At 45.2% G+C, this 21,431-nt stretch overlaps 1 protein-coding gene across 2 annotated transcripts in view; it reads left to right on the top strand.

The window, feature by feature from the left end:
• The first annotated feature begins 280 nt into the window (after nucleotides 1-280).
• Nucleotides 281-21,431, top strand: part of sema6bb (sema domain, transmembrane domain (TM), and cytoplasmic domain, (semaphorin) 6Bb) — a 133,329-nt gene continuing 112,178 nt past the window's right edge. For both annotated transcript variants that reach the window (XM_031786072.1, XM_031786073.1), the window contains exon 1: nucleotides 281-1,124. The gene's annotated coding sequence lies outside the window, so the exon portion shown is untranslated. The remainder of the gene's footprint in view (nucleotides 1,125-21,431) is intronic.

Raw genomic sequence — 21,431 nt, forward strand, 5'->3', positions numbered from 1 at the left:
TTGGAGTCTCCAAAAGTCCCATCTGACTATTTGGAGCAAGTCATTCCTTATTGTTCTTCTGGAGTTACAAAGAGGCCCATGCATACAATGTATTGATATGATGTTTACTGTTTTATTTAAGAATAAAATAATTTGCCTAATTAAATATGATTATCTAGTAATCAATTCCATTCCAGTCACTGCGTAATTCTGCTTCAGGTTTTGGTATCGCCTCGTTTTCTGTCCCTGTGGGTGACAGGAGGGAGCAGTAGCCTACTGAATAATCTGTATTCCACCGCTAGTAAATAAACACCCTGTGATCTTCCTATCTTCACAAAGCTCCTGAAGGGTAAACTACAGAAAAAATACATATTTTTCATAAACTGATGAATGGGAGTTTTCTACCCGCGGAATTCTGAAGCAGAAGCATACTGGAAAAGGGGCGCATACCAGACTGATGAACAGCCCTTTCTCTCAATGAGACCCGAAGTGAAAAGACGCAGTAATGAATGACAGTATACTGGCAAGAGCAGCAGCCGTGCGCAGCTACATCGAGCACAAAATAACTATTGTGGGGATAGATGATTGATAACGCAACTGCTATAGTGCAGGCTGGGAGAGCGAAACAGATGTAATTTTCTTACGCTACAGCTGGTTCAGTGCCACTGGGTGCTGCATGGATTGTTATTGCAATCAGTCCTTCTACATCAGCCACTGCTACCAGCAATCCCAAATTACTTAGGAATTCCGGACGGCTGTCTGAGGAGCAATATTGCTGCAGAGCTCAACGGGAATGCCATGTGTCGTGGCGCGACATAAGAACCGCTTTGTGGTGTCTTGTCCACCGGGACAGGTGGTGTTGTGTGTGCTGGGGGTTGGTGGGGGTATATGAATGAATACACAACCCGAGAGACAGTTGTGTTAGGGATGTCACGCCGCCGTACGGGATCAGTTTTTGCCAGAGACAGGTGCGACAGAGAGGAGTAGTAGTTTACAAACGACGTTGGGATTGGTGTTGACGAAAACCTCGGGCCTGTCTACCCTTTTCTTACATACTGGATATTAATCCAGGGGACATCATACTGTGGAGGCAAGAACTGTGTAATCGTCGCGTTCCGGGCGCACCTTTTACTCGACAATCAGCGGTAAGTGGGCAGAGCTGTCCAACGTTGGGGTCCGGTGGTGCGCGCTATGGGACATTGCCTCCGGTAGCGCCATGCCGATGCTTTGGGTATAATGGTGTTCCGAACATAATGAAATGTGATGAGTTTGAAAACGTCTCAAACGAATGTGGGGAACTTACTTGAAATTATACGGCATTTGCCCTCTGATGGAGTGTCACCAGCCAGCCACACATGTCGACACACATAATTGTGACATAATTATAGGCTACAAATTTGTTCCATAGGCTAATATTACCTGGATTTGTTTCTCGATTTCATACTGCGTAGCTCCATGTCCAAGCTACATACATTTTTTGTTGTTGTAACAGAGACAGCACGATTTATTGTTGACGACTATAAGAAGGTATGCTAATGTCTGACTTCCCTATATATAAGGAAAGTAACCGAGACTGATTTTTTTTGCTATATTCAAAAGAATGTGCAATAGTAGGCTATGATAATGTATTTTCCCAACTAGCCTACCGTTACAATGAATTGAACACAAAAACTCTTATTATTATTATTATTATTGATTAAATGTAATCAAAAAATGTAAATGCACAAAATGACTCATTTTACTCTTCTTTCACACGGAGAGTTCAGTAGCTATGAGAGCAGCAGCCCTCTGTGACTGGTGTGTGTGTGTGTCTGTCTAGTGGCGCTGCTGGTGGTTGTGTATGCTGCGCTGTGATCCTGTCCAAGGCCCGGGTGTTCCTACACCCGTCATCCCCTCGGGCTCTTCTCTCTCCCTTTCCCTCTGTTATTCTCTTTTTACAGCAGCTGCTGCTGTCTTTACAGTACACTGAGTTAGCCGGCTGGCTAGAGTCAAAATCAAATTCGCGTTTTTCTGAATTGATGACACTGAGCTCCCCAAAGTTTCTTATTTTGGGAGAAAGCTGCAGGTTTTTGTTGAGCCCCCGGTTTCAAATTCAAATTGCCTTTGAGCTGCCTTTTGTTGGGCGCTGAGGTTTGTGACTGGAAAGGGAGAAAAGTAAGTGAAGTCCCCAAGGGTCAGAGCATTCCAATAATGAGCCCAAGTGTGAGAGAGGAGAGCAGAGTGGGAGAGAAAAGGGGGTTAGGGAGCGGAGACAGTTTTGTGAAAGCTAAGATATAGCCAAGGGAATAGCACAAGCCCTCCCCTCACTCATGTGTCAATCAGGCTCGAAGGACAAGGGGCTCTTTAATATCCCCTGAAAGCCCTCTCTCTCTCCCTGGACTCTGCCACAGGTTGCATACCTTACCTACCTTCTCTAACCTATACTCTTCTGATGCCCAGATGCTGGGCTGTTATTCTACAGTCCCAGCTTCGTGCCATTGTTTTTCTTTGCCTGTGTGAAGAGGGAGAGACAGCTAAATGGAGAAAAGAGAATAAGAGAGAGAGAGAGTGGAGGGCTGCTGGCTGCATCTGGCTAATGATTCATCTGTTGGTGCTGTGTTGTGTTGCGTGCTGTGTGTTCTCCTGGCTAGGGAGTTTCTCTCCCACACCGCTCTCCCGGCTAATGCCTTCGACCTCCTCTTGTACACTCATCATCCCACTAGCACTCGTTACAGAAGAAATATCATAAAGAATACATTAGGTGATAAGAACAGAGGAAACACCTGTCTGATAAACGCTGTGATCTCCTCATTGTACTTTCATTTTTAATTTCCTCGAGCCGAGGAGGATGTATTAAATAAGAGCAAACGGACCCCTATTAGTAGGCCTACGGTAACTTTATACTCTCTCACTGCTCCAAGGTGGTGCTGATTTCACTGTTTTTTGTGTGACGCTTTCCTATTCTCCAGTGCTCCTCACAGCTTAACAAACTGCCCAGTGAAGCTCAGCTAATCCTCAGCAAGCAGAGCACAGTGATTTATTATGAAGTTACTTAATTTGGAAAGATCCACAACTTCCCTCCCTACTTCCCTCCCTGCACTCTAGGCCAAAGAACCCCTACTGCTCTCATTGTGGAATTCTGAACTAATTTGCAGGATCTGTCTGAGTGTGTATGTGAGAGAGAGGGGGACTGAGGAAGAAATAAAAAGAAAGGGAGAATATGTTTGTCACAGTCTGTTAGTTTTCCTGTGTGTGTGTGATTCAGTGCCGTCCAGGATTTGTTGAATGGGGGCCCTGTTAGCACCCTCTCCATTCTCTAACAGTTGTGCACGCCAGCACCCCCCAAAGCAAGTGTTGTGCCTACTGTGCTAAAATAACAGGTGCCCCTGTCCTGTTGCAGGAGGACTTAATCCTGTCCCCGCCACCCCCTCCAGGGGGTTACGTCACCTGGCCAGAGGAGCCCCTATCACAGGCTCTGTGAGAGAGCTGGCGACATCTCCACCACCCTCTGACTGATTGCCTAACACCAATACAATTGAGCTGCCTGCCTGGGGGCCCCAAGGCTAACCTGCTCTGCCACCCCTCCCACTCCCTTTCACCCCCCCTCCCTCCGCTGGACCTTGGTGTCAGGCCCTCCCAAGCAGTGTGGTCTCTCTGTGGGTTGTCACGAGAAGGACATTGCCCACTGGGACTGAATGGGACAAATTGACCGTAACAATGTTACCACTTAGCATGTGGAGTGGGGAGAAAGGGAAGGTGAAAGAGAGGCTTGGTGAGTGACAGGCCGTGCTGCAGAGATCAGCGTAAGGAGTGGACAGACAGGGCTCCTGTTGCATGAATCAGCAGTGCCTTGTATTATATCCATCTGACCTCGCCATTTACACCCAGCACACAGCAGCCTACCGCTGCTCCCGCTGTTTATGTTTGCCCAAGACTAGTACTGGGGTTGCTATGGCTGCAGGATAAACAGGTTAGCCGATGACCTCTGGAGCCTTTATTCGCAGGGTCCAATGGGCTTGCAGGGTGGCGGCTGCCCCTGACCTGTGGAGAGGTGCGGCTGGAGCTGGCCAGGGGTCACCAATCCACCAATCCACCCATTAAAATTGAATAAGCCCTCTATCCCACAGGGACTGGCTCTGTGATTTAATCACACTCTCCCGCTCTCTCGTCATCTCCCTTTTATCTTCCATCTCTCCTTCCTCTAATAATTTGTTTTTCTAGTGCAATACTAAAGCAAAGCAGGAGGATAAATGAGTGGAGTTCAAAGAGAACGTCCCCTGAAATAGTCAATAATGAGAGCTCTTTCATTTTCCCTCAACTGCTTTCACATTGCTGCTCTCTCATTTTGAGTCATTTGTCTTCTATGTTTTAATTTGCTGTCTGTGGACTCTGTCTGTGAAAAGTCTCTGAGAAGGTGAAGGGTATCTGTTACATAAGACTGGGATGATGGAGGAGCACAATGCTACAGTCTCACTGAGGACTGACTAGGCTAGCTGTTGAATAAAGATCCTCTTATATGCTTAATATATAAATTCACCATGAAAATCATTCCATGCCTTTGGCGGAATGATTTTCACGGCCTGTTTGCTTGTCATTGAGGCGTTTTCACATGGCTCTCTCCCCTCAATGAATGAGACTGCTGACATCGCCGTTGTAGCATATAGAGGTTTGTTAATGAGGGGAGGGACTAGTGAGGGGCAAGGAGAGATGTGGACAGTTTGGTCCCCCCTATACTCTCTACACATACATACACACACACACACACACAATGAGGGGGCTTGCAAGGAGCCTGGTTCTTTCCCATTGTTTTGGTGTTGACTAACAGGTCCTTGTTGTTGGATGTGGAAGTAATTGTACAGAGAAACAATGACACGGACATCCTGAGTCACACTTCAAACATCATCAACACAGTGTTAAGCTGTGGAAGTATGCCCTGGAGGACCACGGATAGGATGCTCCTCATTTATGTCCGCTTTGGGTTTTAGGGACTTTATACTCAGATTGCTCTCTCCGATAGTTTTATGTTTGCTGAGAAACTGTGAGATTGTGCTTGTTTATCGTTCTTTACCTAGAGACTCCTCTTGCTGTTGTCAGTGTACTGTGGTTCTCTTCATTACCGGGCCGTTCTGTTCCTCTCTGCCTGCTTGCCTGTATTGCTGTATTTATTTTTCTCATGCACAGTGCCACTTGTTTTCTGCTTTAAGTAATTAATGGCATACTGCATTCTGTGAACCAGGGGATCCAGTCATGCATGAGACAGTCATGTTGAAGAGGCTCTGTACTGAGGGGAGGGCAGGGTGAGGGGGTGAGGCAGGAGGAGGGACTAGTGCCAAGGCCTGTCTATACTATGTGATGGGTTAAGCCTAGCTATGAGTGTGAGCTAATATTCTCAAAGACCCAGGAAGGGGGATGGATGGGAGGGGGATGACGGTCAGGGGGCAGAGATACAGCCGGGGTGGAAGACCTGCAGGATTCCACTGGGTGGGCAGAGGCAGAATAGACTCTGGAGACCGCTTACTCAGATGAAATGGGCCCTCGAAAGCACTAAATCAACAGTTCACAAGCACCAATTAATGTATGGAGCCGACATCTCTTGTGTGAGGAATCAAAAGGGTCTGGCTGTGCTGAGCGTCTGCTCTGCCCCCTCTCTGTGGAGCTAGTCAGAGAACCAGGGCCTGTGAGTCAGAGATGAGGGGATGATGAGAGGAGGATAGGGAACATGCGATGAAGAGAAGAGGGGCCCAGGGGCCATCTGGAGGCAACAGGTCTCAGGACAGCAGGCGGTCTCCAGTCAGAGCATCTCATGGCCTGGGTTTGTGCCAGAGTCTGAGCCAGGGTCTCCCCCATCCAAGACCCCCTGTCTGATCCTCTCTTCTAACAGGCCACAATCTGTCACCTGAAATCCTCTATCGGCTCAAGTTGTGCAGTTAAGCGTTATTGATCGGAGAGCTGGTGGTCGACGGGACATGATAATTGTGGAAATTGACTGTGGATGTTTGATTATTAAATAGCATTAACACAATCTTTCCAGATGAGTGGTTTGGGTTATAGGTAGAAAATCAATCTGTGAGTGTTCTGCATGCTCAAAGAGCAATTTATATGTGATTGAGAGGAATATGGCTCGTAATTTACATCTGAAAGAACCCATGAGAACCAACATGTGAAGTTCATAGGAGCATGTCAAATGAAAGCTAAGAGTCTATTTTTTTGGGACATGAAGGCATAGATACCTTTTTTCAGCAATTTTCCATCTTAAAAATGAGGCATAAATAATGCCCTTGATTTCTGGTCAAATCGATGGAAAAGGGGTCTTAGAAAACATCTACCAGAAAAAATCTTAAACATTATTAGAAATACATAAACACTATTGTTGAAGTAAAGACCCCTGCCAACTAATATCAACATTTATATTTAGTTTTGGATCAATTATTTGAGTTCTGTAAGTTTAAGAAACATTGCCTTGTAATTCCTTTACCGAAAACCCATATATTTTAAAGATATTTTCAAATTTCTCTCCCTCACAAGGAGAGAGGATATTGAAAGTTCATAGAAGTAACAAGTAAAGGTAGACCCACCAATGATTTATAGTATTTTTACTGAAAAACTTTTTTGTTTATGAATTATGATGTGATTTAAACTCATTCTGTTCAGCTCATAACTTTTTTCTCTCTCTTTCTGTCATCTGGTGGTCAAAGCAAGAGTGTGAAAACAGTCTGGACAACCACTCCCTCTTTCTCTGCCTCTCTCTGCCTCCCTGCACGTTTTCACATTTTGTTACATTACAGCCTTATTGTAAAATGTATTAAATAAATGTTTTTCCTCATAAATCTACACACAATACTCAATTTATTATTTTATTTCACCTTTATTTAACCAGGTAGGCCAGTTGAGAACAAGTTCTCATTTACAAATGCGACCTGGCCAAGATAAAGCAAAGTAGTGCGACACATCAACAGAGTTACACATGGAATAAACAAACATACAGTCAATAACACAATAGAAAAAGTCTATATACAGTGTGTGCAAATGGCATGCGGAGGTAAGGCAATAAATAGGCCAAAGTAGCGAAGTAATTACAATTTAGCAAATTAACACTGGAGTGATAGATGAGCAGATGATGATGTGCAAGTAGAACTACTGGTGTGCAAAAAAGTGAATAAAAACAATATGGGGATGAGGTAGGTAGATTGGATGGGTTATTTACAGATGGGCTGTGTGCAGCGATCGGTATGCTGCTCAGATAGCTGATGCTTAAAGTTAGTGAGGGAGATATATAAGGTTCCAACTTCAGTGATTTTTGCAATTCGTTCCAGTCATTGAGATATATGAGATATACCTGCTGGAGCGCGTGCTACGGGTGGGTGTTGTTATGGTGACCAGTGAGCTGAGATAAGGCGGAGCTTTACCTAGCAAAGTCTTATAGATGATCTGGAGCCAGTGGGTCTGGCGACGAATATGTAGCGAGGGCCAGCCGACGAGAGAATACAGGTCGCAGTGGTGGGTGGTATATGTGGCTTTGGTGACGAAACGGATGGCACTGTGACAGACTGCATCCAGTTTTCTGAGTAGAGTGTTGGAGGCTATTTGGAAATGACATCGCAGGAGGCGAGGATCGGTAGGATAGTCAGTTTTACAAGGGTATGTTTGGCAGCGTGAGTGAAGGCGAAATAGGAAGCCGATTCTAGATTTAATGTTGGATTGGAGATGTTTATTAATATGAGTCTGGAAGGAGAGTTTATAAATGTTTGTTTTGTTCGATAAAGTCCATTTATGTCCAAATACCTCCCTTTGTTAGCGCGTTTGGTAAACAAATCCAAACTCACGAGGAGCGGGCAAGTCCAGGCGAAAGTTCGGACGAAAAGTTCAAAAAGTTATATTACAGTTCGGTAGAAACATGTCAAACGATGTATAGAATCAATCTTTAGGATTGTTTTAACATAAATCTTCAATAATGTTCCAACCGGAGAATTCCTTTGTCTTTAGAATTGCAATGGAACGCAGGTTGCTCTCACGTTAACGCGCGTGATAAGGTCATTCCCCCCTCCTTCACAGTTGAAAGCCTCAAAAAAGGTTCTAAAGATTGACATCTAGTGGAAACCTTAGGAAGTGCAATATGACCCCATAGATACTGTATATTCGATAGGCAATGACTTGAAAAACTACAAACCTCAGATTTCCCACTTCCTTGTTGGATTCTTTCTCAGGCCTGCCATATAAGTTCTGTTATACTCACAGACATCATTCAAACAGTTTTAGAATCTTCCGAGTGTTTTCTATCCAAATCCACTAATGATATGCATATATTAGCAACTGGGCCTGAGTAGCAGGCAGTTTACTCTGGGCACCTTATTCATCCAAGCTACTTAATACTGCCCCCAGCCATAAGAAGTTAATTTGACAAAAGAAATCGACCAAACCCCTCCAGTCCCAAAGAAGTTAACACCGTGTCCAAAGAATAGCCAGTTGTATACAGAATGGTGTCGTCTGCGTAGAGGTGGATCAGGGAATCACCCGCAGCAAGAGCGACATCGTTGATGAATACAGAGAAAAGAGTCGGCCCGAGAATTGAACCCTGTGGCACCCCCATAGAGACAGCTAGAGGTCCAGACAACAGGCCCCCTGATTGACACAATGAACTCTATCTGAGAAGTAGTTGGTGAACCAGGTGAGGCAGTCATTTGAGAAACCAAGGCTGTTGAGTCTGCTGATAAGAATATGGTGATTGACAGTCGAAAGCCTTAGCCAGGTCGATGAAGACGTCTGCACAGTACTGTCTTTTATCGATGGCAGATATATCGTTTAGTACCTTGAGCGTGGCTGAGGTGCGCCCGTGACCAGCTTGGAAACCGGATTACACAGCGGAGAAGGTACAGTGGGATTCAAAATGGTTAGTGATCTGTTTGTTAACTTGGCTTTCGAAGACTTTAGAAAGACAGGGTAGGATAGATACCGTGGGGCAAAAAAGTATTTAGTCAGCCACCAATTGTGCAAGTTCTCCCACTTAAAAAAGATGAGAGATGCCTGGTCTGTAACAGTTTGGGTCTAGAGTGTCACCTCCTATGAAGAGGGGGATGACTGCGGCAGCTTTCCAATCTTTAGGGATCTCGGACGAAAGAGAGATTGAACAGACTAATAGGGTGCGCAACAATGCCGGCGGATAATTTTAGAACGAGAGGGTCCAGATTGTCTAGCCCAGCTGATTTGTACTGGTCCAGGTTTTGCAGCTCTTTCAGAACATCTGATATTTGGGTGAAGGAGAAGCTGGGGAGGCTTGGGCAAGTAGCTGCGGGGGGTGCGGAGCTGTTGGCCGGGGTTGGGGTAGCCAGGAGGAAATCATGACCAGCCGTAGAGAAATGCTTATTGAAATTCTCGATTATCGTGGATTTATCGGTGGTGACAGTGTTTCCTAGCCTCAGTACAGTGGGCAGCTGGGAGGAGATGCTCTCATTCTCCATGGACTTTACAGTATAATGACAAGGCAAAATAATGACAAAGCGAAAACAAGTTTTTAGAGATCTTTGCAAATGTATATAAAAAAACAACCTTATTTACATATTATTCAGACCCTTTGCAATGAGAATCTAACTTGAGCTCCGATACATCCTATTTCCATTGATCATCCTTGATGTTTCTACAACTTGATTGGAGTCCACCTGTGGTAAATTCAATTGATTGGACATGATTTGGAAAGGCACACACCTGTCTATATAAGGTCCCAAGATTGACCGTGCATGTCAGAGCCCCAAAACAGGATTGTGTCGAGGCACAGATCTGGAGAAGGGTCACAAAAAAATCTCTGCAGCATTGAATGTCCACCAGAATACACCAAGACTATTCCTAGAACTGGCCGCCCTGCCAAACTGAGCAATCGGAGGAGAAGGACCTTGGTCAGGGAGGTGAACAAGAACCCGATGATCACTCTGACAGAGCACCAGAGTTCCTCTGTGGAGATGGGAGAACCTTCCAGAAGGACAACCATCTCTGCGCAGCACTCCAGCAATCAGCCCTTTATGGTACAGTGGCCAGACGGAAGTCACTTCTCAGTAAATGGCACGAGACCACTTGGAGTTTGCCAAAGGACAAATAAAGGACGCTCATATCATGAGAAACTAAATTCTCTGGTCTGATGAAACCAAGATTGTTCTCTTTGGCCTGAATGCCAAGCGTCACGTTTGGAGGATCCCTGGCACCACTCATCACCTGGCCAATACCATCGCTATAGTGAAGCGTCGTGGCAGCAGTGGGGATATTTTTCAGCGGCAGTGAGACTAATCAGGATCGAGGGAAAGATGAATAGAGCAAAGCACATTGTGATCCTAGATGAAAACCTGCTCAGGACCTCCGACTGGGGCAAAGGTTCACCTTCCAACAGGACAACAACCCTAAGCACACAGGTAAGACAACGCAGGATTGGCTTCGGGGGAAGTCTCTGAATGTTCTTGAGTGGCCCAGCCAGAGCCCGGACTTGAACCCGATCGAACATCTCTGGAGAGAAAATAGCTGTGCTGTGACACTCCCCATCCAACCTGACAGAGCTTGAGAGGATCTGCAGAGAAGGGAGAAACTCTCCAAATACAGGTGTGCCAAGCTTGTAGTGTCATACACAAGAAGACTCGAGGCTGTAATCGCTGCCAAAGGTGCTTCAACAAGGTACTGAATAAAGGGCCTGAATAATTATGTAAATGGAATATAAAAAATCAATACATTTGCAAAGATTTATAGAAACCAGGTTTTGCTTTCTCATTATGGGGTATTGTGTGTAGATTGATGAGGGAAAAAATAATTTCTTAAATTTTAGAACACTGCTTTAACGTAACAAAATGTGGACGATGGCAAGTGGTCTGAATACTCATAATTATGCATTTCTGCTTAGTACAATTCAGAGACCCATGATGTAATTCCGTTACTGCAATTCTGTTACCAGGTGTATATCCACTTCACTTATATTTTTTCAAACTCAATGTGTCATCTCATAGCTGACACCCACTTCTTTCTGCAGACATCTTTGAATCTTCATTTGGAGCAGATATTTTGGGAAATGTTTTTGGGCAACTTGGTCACATAAAAAACTGAAGGAGATTTTTCCGTAATTCTGTTAAGCAACTTTACATCTGCACCGTTCTTCCAGTAAATGTTTTTTATTTTTCAGAGTGCCCGTCTGACTCATTCACATGTCAGGGATGGCCGTTTGAAGCTCGGCAGTTCAGCTCTAACAGTCCTTATCGTCAGAATGGTACATCTACACCTCAGCTTGAATAGTTTGACTTTGCTGCATGGGGAGTGAGTTCAGTTAGCTATGACAGTATTCACTTTATTTCAAAGCTGGTCATACAATGCCACGGAATGATCTCTGCTTTGGACATTTCTCTAGGAGGTAGTTTAGTGGTGATTTGCTTTGGTCATCACTTCATTTCGATTGGTTATTGGTGTGTTTTTTTTAACCTTTTTATTTAACTAGGCAAGTCAGTTAAGAACATATTCTTATTTTCAATGACGGCCTAGGAACAGTGGGTTAACTGCCTTGTTCAGGGGCAGAACAACAGGTATTTTTTACCTTGTCAGCTCAGGCATTCAATCTTGCAACCTTTTGGTTACTAGTCCAATGCTCTAACCACTAGGCTACCTGTCACCCCACTGTGTGTGTCGATAGCCTTGATGTTTTGTCATCACTAGTGTGTGTATTTGTGTTTTTATTTGTTGCCGTGTGTGTGCGTGCCTGTATACAGTCGTGGCCAAAAGTTTTGAGAATGACACAAATTATAAATTTTCACAAAGTTTGCTGCTTCAGTGTCTTTAGATATTTTTGTCAGATGTTACTATGGAATACTGAAGTATAATTACAAGCATTTCATAAGTTTCAAAGGCTTTTACTGACAATTACATGAAGTTGATGCAAAGAGTCAATATTTGCAGTGTTGACCCTTCTTTTTCAAGACCTCTGCAATCCACCCTGGCATGCTGTCAATTAACTTCTGGGCCACAACCTGACTGATGGCAGCCCATTCTTGCATAATCAATGCTTGGAGTTTGTCAGAATTTGTGGGTTTTGTTTGTCCACCCGCCTCTTGTGGATTGACCACAAGTTTTCAATGGGATTAAGGTCTGGGGAGTTTCCCGGCCATGGACCCAAAATATAGATTTTTTTTGTTGTTGTTCCCTGAGCCACTTAGTTATCACTTTTGCCTTATGGCAAGGTGCTCCATCATGCTGGAAAAGGCACTGTTCGTCACCAAAACTGTTCCTGGATGGTTGGGAGAAGTTGCTCTTGGAGGATGTGTTGGTACCATTCTTTATTCATGGCTGTGTTCCTAGGCAAAATTGTGAGTGAGCCCACTCCCTTGGCTGAGAAGCAACCCCACGCATGACTGATGGTAGTGCTCACCTTGTCTTCTCCAGACAAGCTTTTTTCCGGATGCCTCAAACAATCGGAAAGGGGATTCATCAGAGAAAATGACTTTACCCCAGTCTTCAGCAGTCCAATCCCTGTATCTTTTGCAGAATATCAGTCTGTCCCTGATATTTTTCCTGGAGAGAAGTGGCTTCTTTGCTGCACTTCTTGACAACAGGCCATCCTCCAAAAGTCTTTGCCTCACTGTGCGCGCAGATGCACTCACACCTGCCTGCTGCCATTCCTGAGCAAGCTCTGTACTGGTGGTGCCCCGATCCCGCAGCTGAATCAACTTTAGGAGATGGTCCTGGCGCTTGCTGGACTTTCTTGGGTGCCCTGAAACCTTCTTCACAACAATTGAACCTCTCTCCTTGAAGTTCTTGATGATCCGATAAATGGTTGATTTAGGTGCAATCTTACTGGCAGCAATATCCTTGCCTGTGAAGCCCTTTTTGTGCAAAGCAATGATGGCGGCACGTGTTTCCTTGCAGGTAACCATGGCTGACAGAGGCAAAACAATGATTCCAAGCACCACCCTCCTTTTGAAGCTTCCAGTCTGTTATTCAAACTCAATCAGCATGACAGAGTGATCTCCAGCCATGTCCTCGTTAACACTCACACCTGTGTTAACGAGAGAATCCCTGACATGATGTCAGCTGGTCTTTTGTGGCAGGGCTGAAATGCAGTGGAAATGTTGTTTTGGGATTCAGTTAATTTGCATGGCAAAGAGGATCTTTACAATTAATTGCAATTCATCTGATCACTCTTTATAACATTCTGAAGTATATGCAAATTTCCATTATACAAACTGAGGCAGCAGACTTTTTGAAAATTAATATTTGTGTCATTCTCAAAACTTTTAGCCACGACTGTATGTGACTGTCTGTATGTAATGTATGTGTTACGATAATATTTCAGTGATTGCCCCATTCCTGCTGGTGATTGTGTGGTTGGTCTGTGAGTTCTGGAGCATGCCCAGCTAACTAGGAGACTGTTGGCTGGAGCTGTGTGTCTCCTAGGCAGACAGCTCCTCTGCCATGTGACAGGCCTGGAAAATGGCCTTTCTCAGTAGCCTGCAGTGACATCGCTGCACTGCCCAGATTTCTCTGTTGTTTATCCCTTGCTTGTACTCTAACCTTTTAAACAATTATATGCTTGCTTCATATAAATAGCATAGCTTGTCCCCTCTGTTTTGTTTCAATTCCGGCCTGCTCTATCTCTCTTAGTCATTGCAGTAGCCAAGGAAACTCAATCCCTGAGTCTAAACTAAAGAAATAATCAGTAGAGGCTGAAATGCCTGAGAACCCAGCTCTCACAGGCCTGTAGCCTGTAACCTGTCATAACTGCATGTTCCATGAAATGCTAAGGGTGGGGTAACAAGGGCACGGCAATGACAGTTTTTCCATGTTCACGGAACTCAAGAAGAATAGCAACGAAAAAGGAATAGCAACTAAAATAATCAAAGTAATTTGGTGTGGAAATTGTAAGCACATGTTGGCACAAATAATGGCCCAATCATCCTAGAAATATGTAGCTGTAAACAATCTCAACTGCCCCCTTTACACCGCATGCTCCTGGCTTTTAGGGAATGAAACCGTTTTTGGCACTTTTTCTGTGTTGATGAATCTCAGTGAGAGTGTATATAATTGTGCTACCCTGGGGTTGAGTGCTTAGTTTAAGTAACACTGGAGAGTGCTGTTACTGCCAATTGTTAAAGATGGCAGTTATTTTAGAATGTTTTTTAATAGCCATTGGACAGGGGTGTTCCTCCCTCTGCTACTTTTTCTTTTGGCCCGGGCATTTCACCCACTTGGTGCTTCTCACCGCTGTTGTCATCGGCACCATTAACGGTCTCAACAAAGTGGCTTTGAAGCTCCGCAGGGCTCAGGGCCTTATAAAGGGACAGCTCGAGGGCTCCAGTGTTGCTCCTTAGTTCAGATTTCTGTCACCTCTTATACAACAAGGCCCTCAGGACAGCTGGGCCAATTACTCTCCCCCAGTACTCTCTCTCGCTCTCTCTTGCTCTTTCTCCCCCTCCCTCTCCCCCTCCCCCTCCCTCTCTCGCGCCGTGTGTGTGACCAGGTGAAACATTCTGCACTTTGAAATGGAAGACTTTACAGTTGATACAGTAACATGCTTTGATAGTATCAATGTTAAAGACAGAAGCTAAAACCAAAATAGGCCCTGAAGTCATGCTTTAAAATGACACACTCACTAACACAGACATGGATCAGTTTTCTAAACGGATGTAGCGACTGTTGGCATATTAATATTTTATTGGCGCATTTCTAGTTAAATATCTCTGCCTTTTTTAAAGACATGCCCTCCTCTGTCCTTGACTTTTCCTAAATAAGCCTATTTAACACATGTATGTTGTAAGAATCTTTATATCACAAACATAATTTGTGTTATAAACAGTTTTAAGAGGACATGTCCTTTACTTTCCCAGAGTATCAAAAAGTGATGTTCTCAAATCCACCTACAGAGTCACATACAGGTAAGATATTTTGGTTTTTTATATAATATCAGAAATAGCTAATTCTGATGTTTCCAAAACCCTTACCATTACCAAATGACTCTTGAAATTGCGGAGATGAGCTCTATTTCAAAATAACACGTTTTCCAAGAATAACCACAGTTCCATGCGCTCCACAGGTGAGCAAGCAGGAACAGATACTCATGAAAATGCTATTGTGTTATTTAAAAAAAATCAAGTATTCTGATGCTATCGAAGACATGTATAAACACAACCTAAGAATAATTTTTTCGATAGGATATATGAAATGTATTTATTATACGGTTAGAGTTAAGATTACTGCTCATTGGCTCCCTCGAGGCCTGGCTTTTTTTTAGTGTTAAGTGGATGCCTCGTGTGCAGTTACTTGATTGTGTTTCAAATCCTAATCAGATGGTTAATTTACTGTCTTGGGGATATTTACCAGCTGGCAGTATGGAAAGCAGGTTGATCCTATCTTTTTATCTCTGCCTCCTTGTCTCCCAAGGATGTCTCTATGGTTTCCACACGTGCCGTTTTGTTTTGGGAGTCTAGTCGTGCTAACAGAGCTGTCCGGGGGTCTATGGTGGGGGGAGTAAATGTGTGGGCTGAATCAGCCATCAGCCCAGCGCTGAGCAGAAAAGGACATGCAAATCCCTGTGTCGGCAGCTGTGTAGAGCCCTTCGTTAATAATCTAACACTCCTCCATTATTCCAGGCCAGCCCCAGCATCACACCAGGTCCAGCACTGTTTCCACATACTCCCAATGGCTGACCGACTGGCTGCCTTGCTGGTGGTGGATTGCCGTCCGCCCGAAAAACACCTTTATATATTTATAAACTATATATTCGCTGCAAGGAATGTGGAAAAGCTGATTATGCTGGCTGCAATCTAATCGGTTTGTATTTTACTGGGCTGTGCTTTGGCTGCATTGTTACGCTTGTTCCCTGCTGCTGATAAGGAGTAATTGCTGGTGTGGCTATGCTGGGCTCTTCATCGAGAGTTCACGCAGTATCCAGGCTCAAGCAGCCTCTGAGACGCTTTTTTTTCAAACGAAGAGTCTAAATATGAGTCTTTGTCTGCTCCACTGTTGCTGGAGGTTTTCCCATCGGATAATCCCTTTCTATTTTTTCACCTCGAACGAGACAGTGTTTCCTCTTCTCAGTCTGCGAAGGAGTGTCAGATTTCCAACAGCAGTGCTCAACCAAACAAGCTGGACGTGTGTCTCTGTGTGCGTGTGTGTCTCCCCAGACCCTCATCTGGGCCCTTCTGTCTCACTCCAGGCTCTTCATTAGTGTGTGTATGTTAATGAGTCACACCTCTGACCAGTGCAGCATGTCTGTTCCCGCATTACAGCCAGGGCCTCAGTCAGCTCTGCCCTCTACCTTGCCTGGCATGGGCAAGGGGGACACCAGGACACTTCCCCTTGCTGCTCCGTTCCTCCGTGGCACTGTACCCAGCATGGCCTTCCCGCCACTGGTGCTAAGGTGCATTAATGAGTTACCATGCCCCCCCCCCCCCAAACGCTGTCACAGCGTGTGGCTTATTACCTCCCGACAGAACCCCCCTGACCCACTTTATCCTTGCCTCCATTCACAGCAGCAAGGCAGGGAGCCCAACTAGAGCCCATTACTACTGCCAAGGAGACCCTGGGCCCAGACACACACACAGCCCAGCAACAAAAAAGGCCTATACAGAAAAGGCCTATATGGTGTTTGTGTGATATTGTGGGTATTTTTGTCCTGCAGGAGAGTGTTGCTGTAAACTTAAACTCTTGCTGTGGAAATGCATCTTAAAGCCATGCGTGCTCTGCTACTTGCACTTTGTTGAACTGCTGACATTAACTCTCCCTGACTAAACCCTATGAGAGTAGAGCATACTCTGGGTGATCCTGCCCTGGAGTCTATGGTTGGTAAACAGAGTCTGTCTGAGCTCCATCCCAGCCGTAGTGGAGAGCATGGTTAACATCAGGCTGATATTGGATGTGTCAAACTAGTTTCACAGGCGGATATTGTTTTTTAGTCTGTCTGTACATCTCTCTTGTATACAGATAATTTGTTATTGTTGTGAGTATTGTTGTGAGGTGTCGTGGCAAAGGAAAACCCATGGCATGATTATTGTATGGCTTACAGAGTTGCCAGCAAGACAGTAATTCCTCTGCATTCCATTACCATACTCATTAATGTGAATGATTATACACTCAAACCCAGTCAGGAGCCAGCTGACAGAGAGGCAGGCAGGCCCACCAACCAACGCTTCGTTACAGGCCAAATAGTTTGGAAAATGAGAATGCCCAATCAAGGTTGAGTGACCTGTGTACATATTTTAAAAATATATATATTTCACCTTTATTTAACCAGGTAGGCTAGTTGAGAACAAGTTCTCATTTGCAACTGCGACCTGGCCAAGATCAAGCATAGCAATTCGACACATACAACAACATAGAGTTACATGGAATAAACAAAACATAGTCAATAATACAGTAGAACAAAAGAAAACAAAAAGTCTATATACAGTGAGTGCAAATGAGGTAAGATAAGGGAGTTAAGGCAATAAATAGGCCATGGTGGCGAAGTAATTACAATATAGCAATTAAACACTGGAATGGTAGATGTGCAGAAGATGAATGTGCAAGTATAGATTCTGGGGTGCAAAGGACCAAGATAAATAAATACTGTATGGGGATGAGGTAGGTAGATAGATGGGCTGTTTACAGATGGGCTATGTACAGGTGCAGTGATCTGTGAGCTGCTCTGACAGTTGGTGCTTAAAGCTAGTGAGGGAGATATGAGTCTCCAGCTTCAGAGATTTTGCAGTTCGTTCCAGTCATTGGCAGCAGAGAACTGGAAGGAAAGACGACCAAAGGAGGAATTGGCTTTGGGGGTGACCAGTGAGATATACCTGCTGGAGCGCGTGCTACGAGTGGGTGCTGCTATGGTGACCAGTGAGCTGAGATAAGGCGGGGCTTTACCAAGCAGAGACTTGTAGATAACCTGTAGCCAGTGGGTTTGTCGACGAGTATGAAGCGAGGGCCAACCAACGAGAGCGTACAGGTCCCATTGGTGGGTAGTGTATGGGGCTTTGGTGACAAAACAGATGGCACTGTGATAGACTGCATCCAGTTTGTTGAGTAGAGTGTTGGAGGCTATTTTATAGATGACATCACCGAAGTCGGATCGGTAGGATGGTCAGTTTTACGAGGGTATGTTTGGCAGCATGAGTGAAGGATGCTTTGTTGCGATATAGGAAGACAATTCTAGATTGAATTTTGGATTGGAGATGCTTAATGTGAGTCTGGAAGGAGAGTTTACAGTCTAACCAGACACCCAGGTATTTGTAGTTGTCCACGTATTATAAGTCAGAGCCGTCCAGAGTAGTGATGCTGGACTGGCGAGCAGGTGCGGGCCGTGATCGGTTGAATAGCATGCATTTAGTTTTACTTGCGTTTTAAGAGCAGCTGGAGGCCACGGGAGGAGAGTTGTATGGCATTGAAGCTCGTCTGGAGTTTAGTTAACACAGTGTCAAACGAGGGGCCAGAAGTATACAGAATGGTGTCGTCTGCGTAGAGGTGTACCAGAGAATCACCAGCAGCAAGAGCCACATCATTGATGTATACAGAGAAGAGAGTCGGCCCGAGGATTGTACCCTGTCGCACCCCCATAGAGACTGCCAGATGTCCGAACAACAGGCCCTCCGATTTGACACACTGAACTCTATCTGAGAAGTAGTTGTTAAACCAGGCGAGGCAATCATTTGAGAAACCAAGGCTGTTGAGTCTGCCAATAAGAATGTGGTGATTGACAGAGTCGAAATCCTTAGCCAGGTCGATGAATACGGCTGCACAGTAATGTGTCTTATCGATGGCGGTTATGATGTCGTTTAGGACCTTGAGCGTGGCTGAGGTGCACCCATGACCAGCTCGGAAACCAGATTGCACAGCGGAGAAGGTATGGTGGAATTCGAAATGGTCGGTGATCTGTTTGATAACTTGGCTTTCGAAGACCTTAGAAAGACAGGGTAGGATAGATATAGGTCTGTAGCAGTTTGGGTCTAGAGTGTCACCCCCCTTGAATAGGGGGATGACCGCGGCAGCTTTCCAATCCTTGGGAATCTCAGACGATACGAAAGAGATTGAACATAGTAATAGGGGTTGCAACAATTTCGGCATTTTAGAAAGAGAGGGTCCATATTGTCTAGCCCGGCTGATTTGTAGGGGTCCAGATTTTGCAGCTCTTTCAGAACATCAGCTATCTAGATTTGGGTAAAGGACAAATGGTGGGGGCTTTGGCGGGTTGCTGTGGAGGGTGCCGTGCAGTTGAACCGGGGTAGGGGTAGCCAGGTGGAAAGCCTGGCCAGCCGTAGAGAAATGCTTATTGAAATTCTCAATTATAGTGGATTTATCGGTGGTGACAGTGTTTCCTAGCCTCAGAGCAGTGGGCAGCTGGGAGGAGGTGCTCTTATTCTCCATGGATTTTACAGTGTCCCAGAACTTTTGAGTTAGTACTACAGGACGCAAATTTCTGTTTGAAAAAGCTAGCCTTCGCTTTCCTAACTGCCTGTGTATATTTGTTCCTAACTTCCATGAAAAGTTGCATATCATGGGGGCTATTTGATGCTAATGTGGAACGCCACAGGATGTTTTTGTGCTGGTCAAGGGCAGACAGGTTTGGAGTGAACCAAGGACTATATCTATTCCTAGTTCTACGTTTTTTGGAATGGGGCATGCTTATTTAAGATGGTGAGGAAGGCGCTTTTAAAGAATAGCCAGGCATCATCTACTGACGGCATGAGGTTAATGTTATTCCAGGATACCCCGGCCAGGTCAATTAGAAAGGCCTGCTCGCTGAAGTGTTATAGGGAGCATTTGACAGTGATGAGGGCTGGTCGTTTGGTCGCAGACCCATTACGGATGCAGGCAATGAGGCAGTGATCGCTGAGGTCTTGATTAACAACAGCAGAGGTGTATTTGGAAGGCGAGTTAGTTAGGATGACATCTATGAGGGTGCCCATGTTTACGGATTTGGAGTTGTACCTGGTAGATTCATTGATAATTTGTGTGAGATTGAGGGCATCAAGCTTGGATTGTAGGATGGCTGGGGTGTTAAGCATGTCCCAGTTTAGGTCACCTAGTAGCACAAGCTCAGAAGATAGATGGGGGGCAATCAATTGACATATGGTATCGAGGGCACAGCTTGGGGCAGAAGAAGGTCTATAGCAAGCGGCAACAGTGAGCGACTTGTTTCTGGAAAGGTGCATTTTTCAAAGTAGAAGCTCAAATTGTTTGGGTACAGACTTGGATAGTAATACAGAACTCTGCAGGCTACATTTGCAGTAGATTGCAACACCATTTGGCAGTTCTATCTTGGCGGAAAATGTTATAGTTAGCGATGGAGATTTCAAGGTTTTTGGTGGTTTTCCTAAGCCAGGATTCAGACACGACTAAGACATCCGGGTTGGCAGAGTGTGCTAAAGCAGTGAGTAAAACAAATTTAGGGATTAGGCTTCTAATGTTAACATGCATGAAACCAAGGCTTTTACGGTTACAGAAGTCAACAAATGAGAGCACCTGGGGAGTGGACCTAGGCACTGCAGGACCTGGATTAACCTCTACATCACCAGAGGAGGAGTAGGATGAGGGTACAGCTAAAGGCTAACAGGACTGGTCGTTTAGTGCTCTCAGAGCAGAGAGAAAAAGGAGCAGGTTTCGGGGCACGATAGCATAGATTCAAGGCATAGTATACAGACAAAGGTAAGGTAGGATGTGAGTACATTGGAGGTAAACCTAGGCATTGAGTAATGATGAGAGAGATATAGTCTCTAGAGACGTTTAAACCAGGTGATGTCATCGCATATGTAGGAGGTGGAACAACATGGTTGGTTAAGGCATATTGAGCAGGGCTAGAGGCTCTACAATGAAATAAGACAGTAATCACTAACCAGGACAGTAATGGACGAGGCATATTGATATTAGAGAGCGGCATGCATAGCCAAGTAAACATATGGGTCCAGTGAGTGGTTGGGCTGACTGGGAACACAGCGATTCAGACACTTAGCAGGCCGATGCTAACAGTTAGTTGGCCGGGGCAAAAAAAATCTAGCAGTTAGCAGACCAGGGCTGGCAAGCTAGCAGTTAAACAGACCGGGTTAGCAAGCAAGTAGTTAGCAGAGGCTAGCAGTTTGCAGACCGGGGCAGGCAAGCTAGCAGTTAGTAGACCGGGGCTAGCAAGTTAGCCTTTGGGGGACGTCGTGATGGGGCTAAGTCTGTTGTTGCCTCTTCGTGCGGTGACGTCGATAGACCAGTCGTGGAGTTAGTAGGGTTCCAAGTAGCTATCAGGCCTAGCAGGTTAGCAGAATGGGCCTTCAGCAGAGGTCGAGCCTGAGGAATCTGTTGGAATCCTCGGGCAGATGATGTCGGTATTCCAGTCGTAGAGGATCGGCGGGGTTCCATGTCCTGTACCGGCAGTAGAATGGGTCCGGATATTGTAGCCCAGGAGTGGGCTTCGGTGGTAGCCCAGGAGCGCTAGCCGGGCTAGCTTCAGGCTAATTGGTGCTTGCTCCGGGATGGAAACGCTAGCCAGGAGTGGTCACCCG

The sequence above is a fragment of the Oncorhynchus kisutch genome, linkage group LG13 (assembly GCF_002021735.2).
Source record: "Oncorhynchus kisutch isolate 150728-3 linkage group LG13, Okis_V2, whole genome shotgun sequence".
Lineage (NCBI taxonomy): Eukaryota > Metazoa > Chordata > Actinopteri > Salmoniformes > Salmonidae > Oncorhynchus > Oncorhynchus kisutch.